Source organism: Ooceraea biroi, chromosome 9 (assembly GCF_003672135.1).
Source record: "Ooceraea biroi isolate clonal line C1 chromosome 9, Obir_v5.4, whole genome shotgun sequence".
NCBI lineage: Eukaryota > Metazoa > Arthropoda > Insecta > Hymenoptera > Formicidae > Ooceraea > Ooceraea biroi.
The window spans coordinates 10,343,522-10,351,374 of record NC_039514.1 but is presented as its reverse complement, the minus strand read 5'-3'; positions in this window follow the sequence as shown (position 1 = coordinate 10,351,374).

The following is a 7,853-nucleotide window of genomic DNA, read 5'->3' as shown; positions in this document are numbered from 1 at the left end:
GGAAAAAGTCAAATACGAAGCGGACGATGCTCTCTGAAGCGAGTTTACGCAATCCGGCAGATCGTATCGGCTACTATGAAATTTCATTTAATTGAGTTTACTCGGGATGTTCATGCGAACCGATTTCCCAGCGTTTATCCTCGCTCGAGCGAAAATTAGACGCACTTCTCTAACTGGAAATAATTAACGAGCGGCGCGCGATGGAGAGGAGTACGAGTGAGAAAAAGGGTGGCAGGTAGGAGTGGGGTTGATGTCTCCCCGATTCCCGCCGGTCGATTTGTTAAGCGTACACACCTGCCGGCCATCGTTCCGGGACAATAAGCTCTATCTCGATCTCACGAAAGGTCCTCTTACCGTCTTGCCAGCAGCCGAGCTCGCGGGCCCGATATATCGCTCGAAATGATCGTGTATAGCGTTTCACTGCGAAGGTAGCTCGGCCATTGTCCTTGGGCGTCTAAGTAGATACTGCTCTACGCTGTACGGCCGCTGTACAGTCGATGGAACTAGTTCGTCTCTCCTCGGATTGCTCTGATTCACGGTCGTAATACGTAATATCTTTGAGTCGGGATCCAAGAAGGCGTCGATCTTGATCAACATCCCCTTTCACGTGAAGCACAAACGTCAAAATCATCAGGAATGATCTGGAAACCTCAAGATTTCAGAATCTTCAACAACGTCTGGGACAACGAAGATGTCAACTTATCGCTAACAAAATAAATCAACGTTTGTCTCTTCTTGCTTAAACTGGGCGCTCAATTATGATAGTAATTGCATGGTTATTCCGAAAAAATGCATAGTTGAATTTACGCATTGTGAAACTTAATGGTCTTACTTCACATCGTAAAAATTTCGAGAATCCTAGAGAATCCCTCGCAGTTTCCGATGCCAAGTAAACTGGTTTTGTCGACTGTACATCGCGGGTGTAGAAAGCGGTTGTGATGTCGTGCGCGGGTGTACCGGACACGGCGAAGAGTCTCTGTTCGCCGGTGAGGGGGGCCCCCGGTATATTAGATTAGTTCGAGATCGTGGCTGGGTCCCCGGGTATACATTACTCTCGGGGCCTCGTGATGAACTAAGAACGTCGGGGCACCGCCGTGATTAGTTCCCCGGCTAGTTGTCGTCTCTGCGGGACGTCTCCCCCTCGTCTTGTGTTAGTTCTGCTGCCGCGCGTTCTCGTCTTGGGTTACCGTTTCCCTTTCGCGTCGCTCCTCCGTGTCCCTCGCCACCACGTTCCCCGCGTTGCCCCCGGTCGTCGGCTACCGCGGACTAAGTGTTCCCCGGGTGACAGCGCACGTGTACTCTTCTTCCTGGATCGCGGTAATTTAAAACGCGCGAGAGGGAGGGACGAGGTTGCGTGAATGAGAACACCATGGGAACAGCGACACTGGCATATCGCTTAACTCTTTCGACATCGCGAGGATCACGCCCAACAGGACGATACTACTACCCGGTCACCGCGGGGTACATTAGAAATTACATGCTCCGTTCGCATGTATCACGCGGGTACTAGGGTACCACGAAAGGAGTGGAGGAAATGGGGGACTAGTCGTGCCATGCACACATATTCGCGAGAAGAAATGCGAGACGTTAAATCGAATCGAGAAAAACAATATAACACATAAATGATCATGTTCCATGTCTGAATTCGTTGCGATTGTTGAGACGAGATTGGTCCCGCGTCGATCGAGCATAACGCGGAAAAAAGGGAAAAGAGGAAGAAGTGTCCTTCGAGGGTCACGATCCTTCGAGCGCTTCATTCTTATCGTCCGATTGCCAATGCTAACGGTCAACCGTTAGCGGATCTTGAGGAGATCCCGAGGGGGGCAGCCCCGCGTAATTTACTTGTCCTGCGCCCGCGGCGTCGATCTCGTTAACTCGCCGATCGGGAATTAAGGGGAGCAGTGAGAGGGACGGGAGACCGAGTCTCGTCGAGCCGAGCTCGATCAGTACGATCGATCGATCGATGAATCATACGAATTCAGGATGCATGCCGTTGCACGCGTCTCGTTTCTCGCGCGGCGCGAGAACTCTCGGTCCTCAATAGGATAGGTAGCTATGCAAATCGCTCGCGAAGACGACTTGCAGTAAATGGAACACGGAAACAGGACACGGGCAACGAGATGCACTCATCTTCACCTAAGAGAAAAATTTAATACAACTCTTCGACGATGTGGAGACAAGCGATACACTGAAGAAAGTATATGTTTTTTTTTAATGATAGAAGAATGAAATAAAAATCTACGCAATATTCTGACTTTTGCTGCAATGAGCAGAGAAAAATCCTGCCAGCGTTTATGCGGCAACGCTACCGATAAAGGTACCGATCGACCGGCTCGTTCGCGAACTGTCCAAAATCGGCAATCTGCGCGAGCCAGCCAGATAGCGGCTGTTCCTCTTGATATTCGTACCGGCTCCTTCGGTGGCCGTTTAACGCTCGTTAGACAGCACCCGGAATGTTATTAACTCCACATGGCCGGAGCCGTAACGTCGTGACACGATGGCGATAACGCGACACGAAAGAGGATCAAGCGGGAGAGGGATAAAGCGGCCTCCGCACGAAGCGAGACGGGGCCCGATAATTGAGGGCTTCGACAGGAAGCGACTCACATAAAGCAGCCTTGTAACGGCCTTATTTTCCAAATTTCTCCCCGTCGCGATGATGTCCTGTCGACGATCAAGAGATCCTGCGCAACAATTTCTTTAAACGGTGTTCCGTTCAATATCCTCGTGGAATCACCTGGACGTTCAACTCACATGTACTTATATATATACAATTAAATTAAAAGATTAATTTAATGAAACGCATCGGTTTAGTAGGGAAGAAAGGGATGCTTCATTGATGTAACGTCGAAGGGAACGATTATTTTCCGAGGAACCTCGTTCTCTCACCGCGCTCGCTTTCTTTCTCGCCACGGTTGATTCATTGTCGAAATAATCGCCGGGCGTTGAAACACGCGGCGCGCGTTACGGACGGAGCAGAGCTGGAGCTGGCGTTTCCTCGCAACCGACCAAGCGAGAGATTCTCGAGAGGGTCGCCGCCTTCCGCAGTCCCGTGCAGGACGCGAAGTCAACGCTCGTTAAACTTAATGGGCCCGCTCGTTAATCCCGCGTGTACCTCGCGCACAATTACGAATTACGCAAACGATTGCGCGTCGGGCCCCGTTACACGCGGCCCGACGTGCGCATTTTCATGATGCTGCCGGGGAGGGACCCGGAAGGGAGGAAGGAAAGGGCATTAAATGCTTTGACGAATCGAGCGAAGGGAGGATGAGATTCTCGAGTGAATCCAGGCGATATCGCGCGCGGATATTTCAGGCACGCGCTGTAACGATAACGACTGCTGATAAGTCTCTCACTGCTTTCTTCCCGGATGCACCGAGAATAATCGTCGCGCTCTCGAATCGATCGTGCAAAATTAAATTCGGCACGAGTGAGGTAACGACGCCGCGCGCGGTACAAGAGGCACGGCCTCGTTAATTCCGCGAGGAGGAGGGAAAGGAGAGAAGCGCGATGTGCGGGGGACATGCAGGTGCATCGTGAATGACGATACGTGAATATCACATCATATCATCGCACAAGCATTTGCATTAAAATTTCTGCGTGATTCGATGAACGCGCGCGGCTCGTCGCGGCGACCGCACGCATCGGCGCCGTTAAACTCGGCGAGTCGGCTCGGCTCCGCTCGTGGATGCGCGGAATCGATGCCGCGGCGTGCCCCGTTGCACTCTCATCGTGCTTATCGAGGATGCTTGAATGGTTACCGAATGATATCCGGCCGACATCGAAATAATCGTGTCTCGAGTTAAAGCGGTGCGGCGAGACGAGAAGGGAGAGGGAGAGAAAGGGCGAAAGAGAGATTTTACAGCCACTTTAGCGTTGTAAAAATTTACCGTCGGCCGAGCACGCTGGTCAGTCGCGCGGTTCATTTTATACGAGCGATAATTAGTTATTGCTCAATTCCTTCTTGCAAAAAAAGAAAAGATGAAAGGAAAAAGGAGAGAGGAAACGAATGAAAATGGGTTAATTCGGGCGTGCGCGACGTTAACGCTCGCTCGTAATTAATTTCTCATGGAAACTCGCACCGGCCGCACTTGTCACGCGCGTGATAGCATTTATGCGTTAACGCGCGCGCTACGAGCGCGAGAAAGAGAGGGACAGAGATATCGCATGTACAGAGAGAGAGAGGGAAAACACGTTGCCTTTCAATTATAAATCGGCGAACGCGTAACGGACCGCGGCCGCCGCGACGCTTACAAAAGGCGAGTCAATAAATCTGTCAATATTAATTCACGCCTAATTGATTCCATTAGCGTCGATTTTCTATCCAAAGCCGAACCAGGACCCGCGATACGTCCCGCCGCTCTCCGCCGCTCCGCGTCCACCAAGTGCATCGGCTCCTCGGTGATCTGTCCGCCGTGGAATTTATTCTCCGATCGATCGATCGATCGAACCGAATCGAATATTCGTAAGAAAGACGGAAAAGGGCAGCTTGGCGGTCGGTTTCCTGTTACGATTTATCATTGGAGATTTATCGAAGCGCAGCCACGAATAATGCTCCCATTGTTCGACACACATCGTGAATTCGGCTTCGAGACGATCGAATCTTCAGAACGGGATGATTCGAGAAAAATAACGCAACGTATGAACTATGCAAAGTACGCAACAATAAATGCACGGTGTGCCTCTGAAGCTATAATTATCTCGGCGACGAGATGACATCTTCCAGGCAGAGTCGCAGAGACATTTTCGAACTCCAAGAAGACACGTTTCCCGAAGCGATGCCGACAGCGACGAGTTCGATCGCGCAACTTCCTTCCTGTTGCTCCAGTGCAGCTGCACTGCTCGCTGCATTTCGAGATCGCGAGAACGAATCGAGGTCGCTCGGGAGATGGAGTTGTCAGTGGACCACAATGAAAGATACTCAAGGTCGTAGGTCACCGCCGTTCCCGCCTGTCGGCCGTCACGACGTGTCCGGCCCGGCACGATTTCGTCATCGCCGGCCGGACAATTTTGCAAATCAGCGCGACGGCTCTTTTTCTTTCCTCTCTATGGGGAACGGCGTTTGCGGGCGGGACCAGTTTCTGCAGAGTCGTGACGACTCTCGATACTGGACTGCGACCGATTCTGCTCTTGCGACACCACAGACCGGCCGTGTGGATTGGCACGAGTTGAAATAAGTAGTAATCGTCTCTCGCGGGTCTACCCAACGACGCTTTCTGCTCCCGCAACGGCGACCGTCGTGCACTTCTGTTTCTGCCACTCAACTCGCAGCGATCGTGATTACGCAACACCGTCGTGGTGGATCACGGAGAGCCGGTGGAATTATTGTCAGAGCAGGAATTACGTAAGGCGGGATGAATTTTTTCATTTGATCCGAAGTTGATCCGTTGGTGTCCGATGTGACGCGAATATCAATTGCAAGCGCTTGGAAGGAAACTATCGTAGAATACCATGCGCACTGCGTGCTACATATACATATATGATATATTTGTTCTTGAAGATTGTTTGATATGCGTTGGCAAGAAAGCCGATGTAAAAGTATTCTTCTATTTACAACGAAAGTTTTGCGAGAATTAATCTGAAATATTTTATGATATTAATTGCTATTTATTCACACACACAAAGGTTGCTTTGCCAGATTTAATATAAAGAATGATCATGTCTTTTTCCAAAATGTGTTAACGAAATGTTTTGAGAAGACCATTCTTTAAAATAAAATCTTTTATGCAAATTAATATCCTATATTTTATATCTGCAAAAGGAATTAGAATTTTCAGTTGCAAAACTCATGCAAGGAGAGAGCAAGACAGAGAACCACATTACGATCGTTCCAACTGCCACGTAACCTGCCCCATCTCGGTCGATCCCGTGCCCTCTTCCGTGGCCACTATCTCATCCCCCGCGGTCCTCCATCCCCCCGCGCATTGCCCCTATGGCCGCGCTGCGTCCCTCGTTACCGGCGCGAGGGCGACTAGCCGTAATCAATTTCGCGAATTGATTAATACGAAGTAAATGAATACCTGGGAGAAAGTATCGTTGCGCGAGAGCCCGGGTGGATGATTTATCCGGCGGGGGTCGGGGGCGCCCGGCCGCGCGTAATTATCATACGACAGCCGATTAAGGTCGAGCGCCGTGCAGGGCCTGGCGCGCTCGCGCTTCAACATCAATTTCAGCTAATTACATGCATTTCCATGTCCGTGGGCCGTGCGCGTGTTCGCGGATCGGTCCGGGACCCGGGCCCCGGAAAAATCGGTCGGTACGTGCGATGGTTGTGCGGCCACTCGATCTCGCCGGGTCTCCCCTCAACCCGGTACCATACCAGGATAAGCGATCGAGGACGATGAACCTCTCTCGTCTATCTACCTTCCTCCTCTTCTCTTCCTCCCTCCTGCCCCCCGTCGATGGCGAGAAACCCCACCGGAAGATCCACACTCGCGGAACGTTATGCCGGTCGGTCGGGGGCCGATTATCCTCGGTTAACGTCGGTAACGTGTCGGATAAGTGAGTGATTCTCTACCTAGGATGCGGTATCGCCGGGTAATGGGCCCTCCTTTTCCCTCCGTTCCTCCGTTCGTCCCTCCCTCCCGACGCAACCGCCGTGCGAACGTAAAAAGCGATTACATGCGGTCGCGCAAGATTGTTGCGAGTCGAGTTACATTGCAGTCGCGCGAGAATATCGCCGCGGAGATCCATCCGATCGATCGGATCGGGGGAGGAAGGCGAGGAAGGCGCATCTCTCCCTGTGGGACCCCCACGGGAATTCCGTTTCCCACGTTTTTCCACTCGGAAAGAAGACCACGCGATTAGCTCGCATCAACTACGCATTGTTTTGTCGCCGCATATGCCGCATGTACGGAAGCAGACTCCGCTCGCATCGTGACGTAAATTAAAGTATATTTATTATAAAAAGAAAAATATGTAAATTATGAGCATAAATATATACATATATACATATAAATATATACATAATATAATAAAAAACATATATAATAAATTTAAATTTTATTTTGCGGCATCTTTCAAACACGCGCGCGTCTTATACGTTTCGCGTTTCGTTGCGATTCCGTGGAATCGTCTCCGCTCGCAATCTCATCTGCGCTCGCGAATTATGTAACTTTTCGCGCCTCCCCTTCGGCTCATGCTTTCGATCCAGGGCTGCGTGAGCTTACCTGGGGAGCATGTTTTCGCTGATTAGAGTACCGGATTACATGTGCTCTGCGTCTCCGATTGGATCATCCGACGTTTCGTCCGTTGTTCGCGGACCTCGCCTCATGAGCTTCCTCATTCTTATCGTTCGTCCCAATCAGATTGCCCGATTCCCGAGTAACGTAAGCTCGACCAGCCGTTTCGATCAACATCTTCTCGCCAACGCAGACCTTCGCGCCTCGAGCGTTGGCTGTCCAAAGAGATTCATCTCCGTTCGATTGTCTCAGCGCTCTCTTCTTCGAGATGCATTCCTCGTCATGAGACGAGGATTCTACCGACTGTTTGATTTACTTCGGGAAAAGCTAAAATGCAATGCTTCGTTCTGTAACGACAAATTAAATATTGGGTTGTAACATATGTATATTTATTATTGAAAATACTACATATAAAAAATATATTACAATCTTATTATTGTCTTTTCTTTTCATATATAATATTAATTACATTTTTATGATATTGGCATGAGCGTCAGCTCTGCTTTACGATTAGTTCGTCCTCGTTTTGATAATAATTAAATTGTTTGCCAGCAAGTAATTCACCTCGTCACGTGATAATTTATTCGTTTCGGCGCTATAATTAATTCGCCGGGCGTACGAGAATCAAAATAAAATGTGAACACGAGAGATTGTGTTACGGAGGTAAGAACA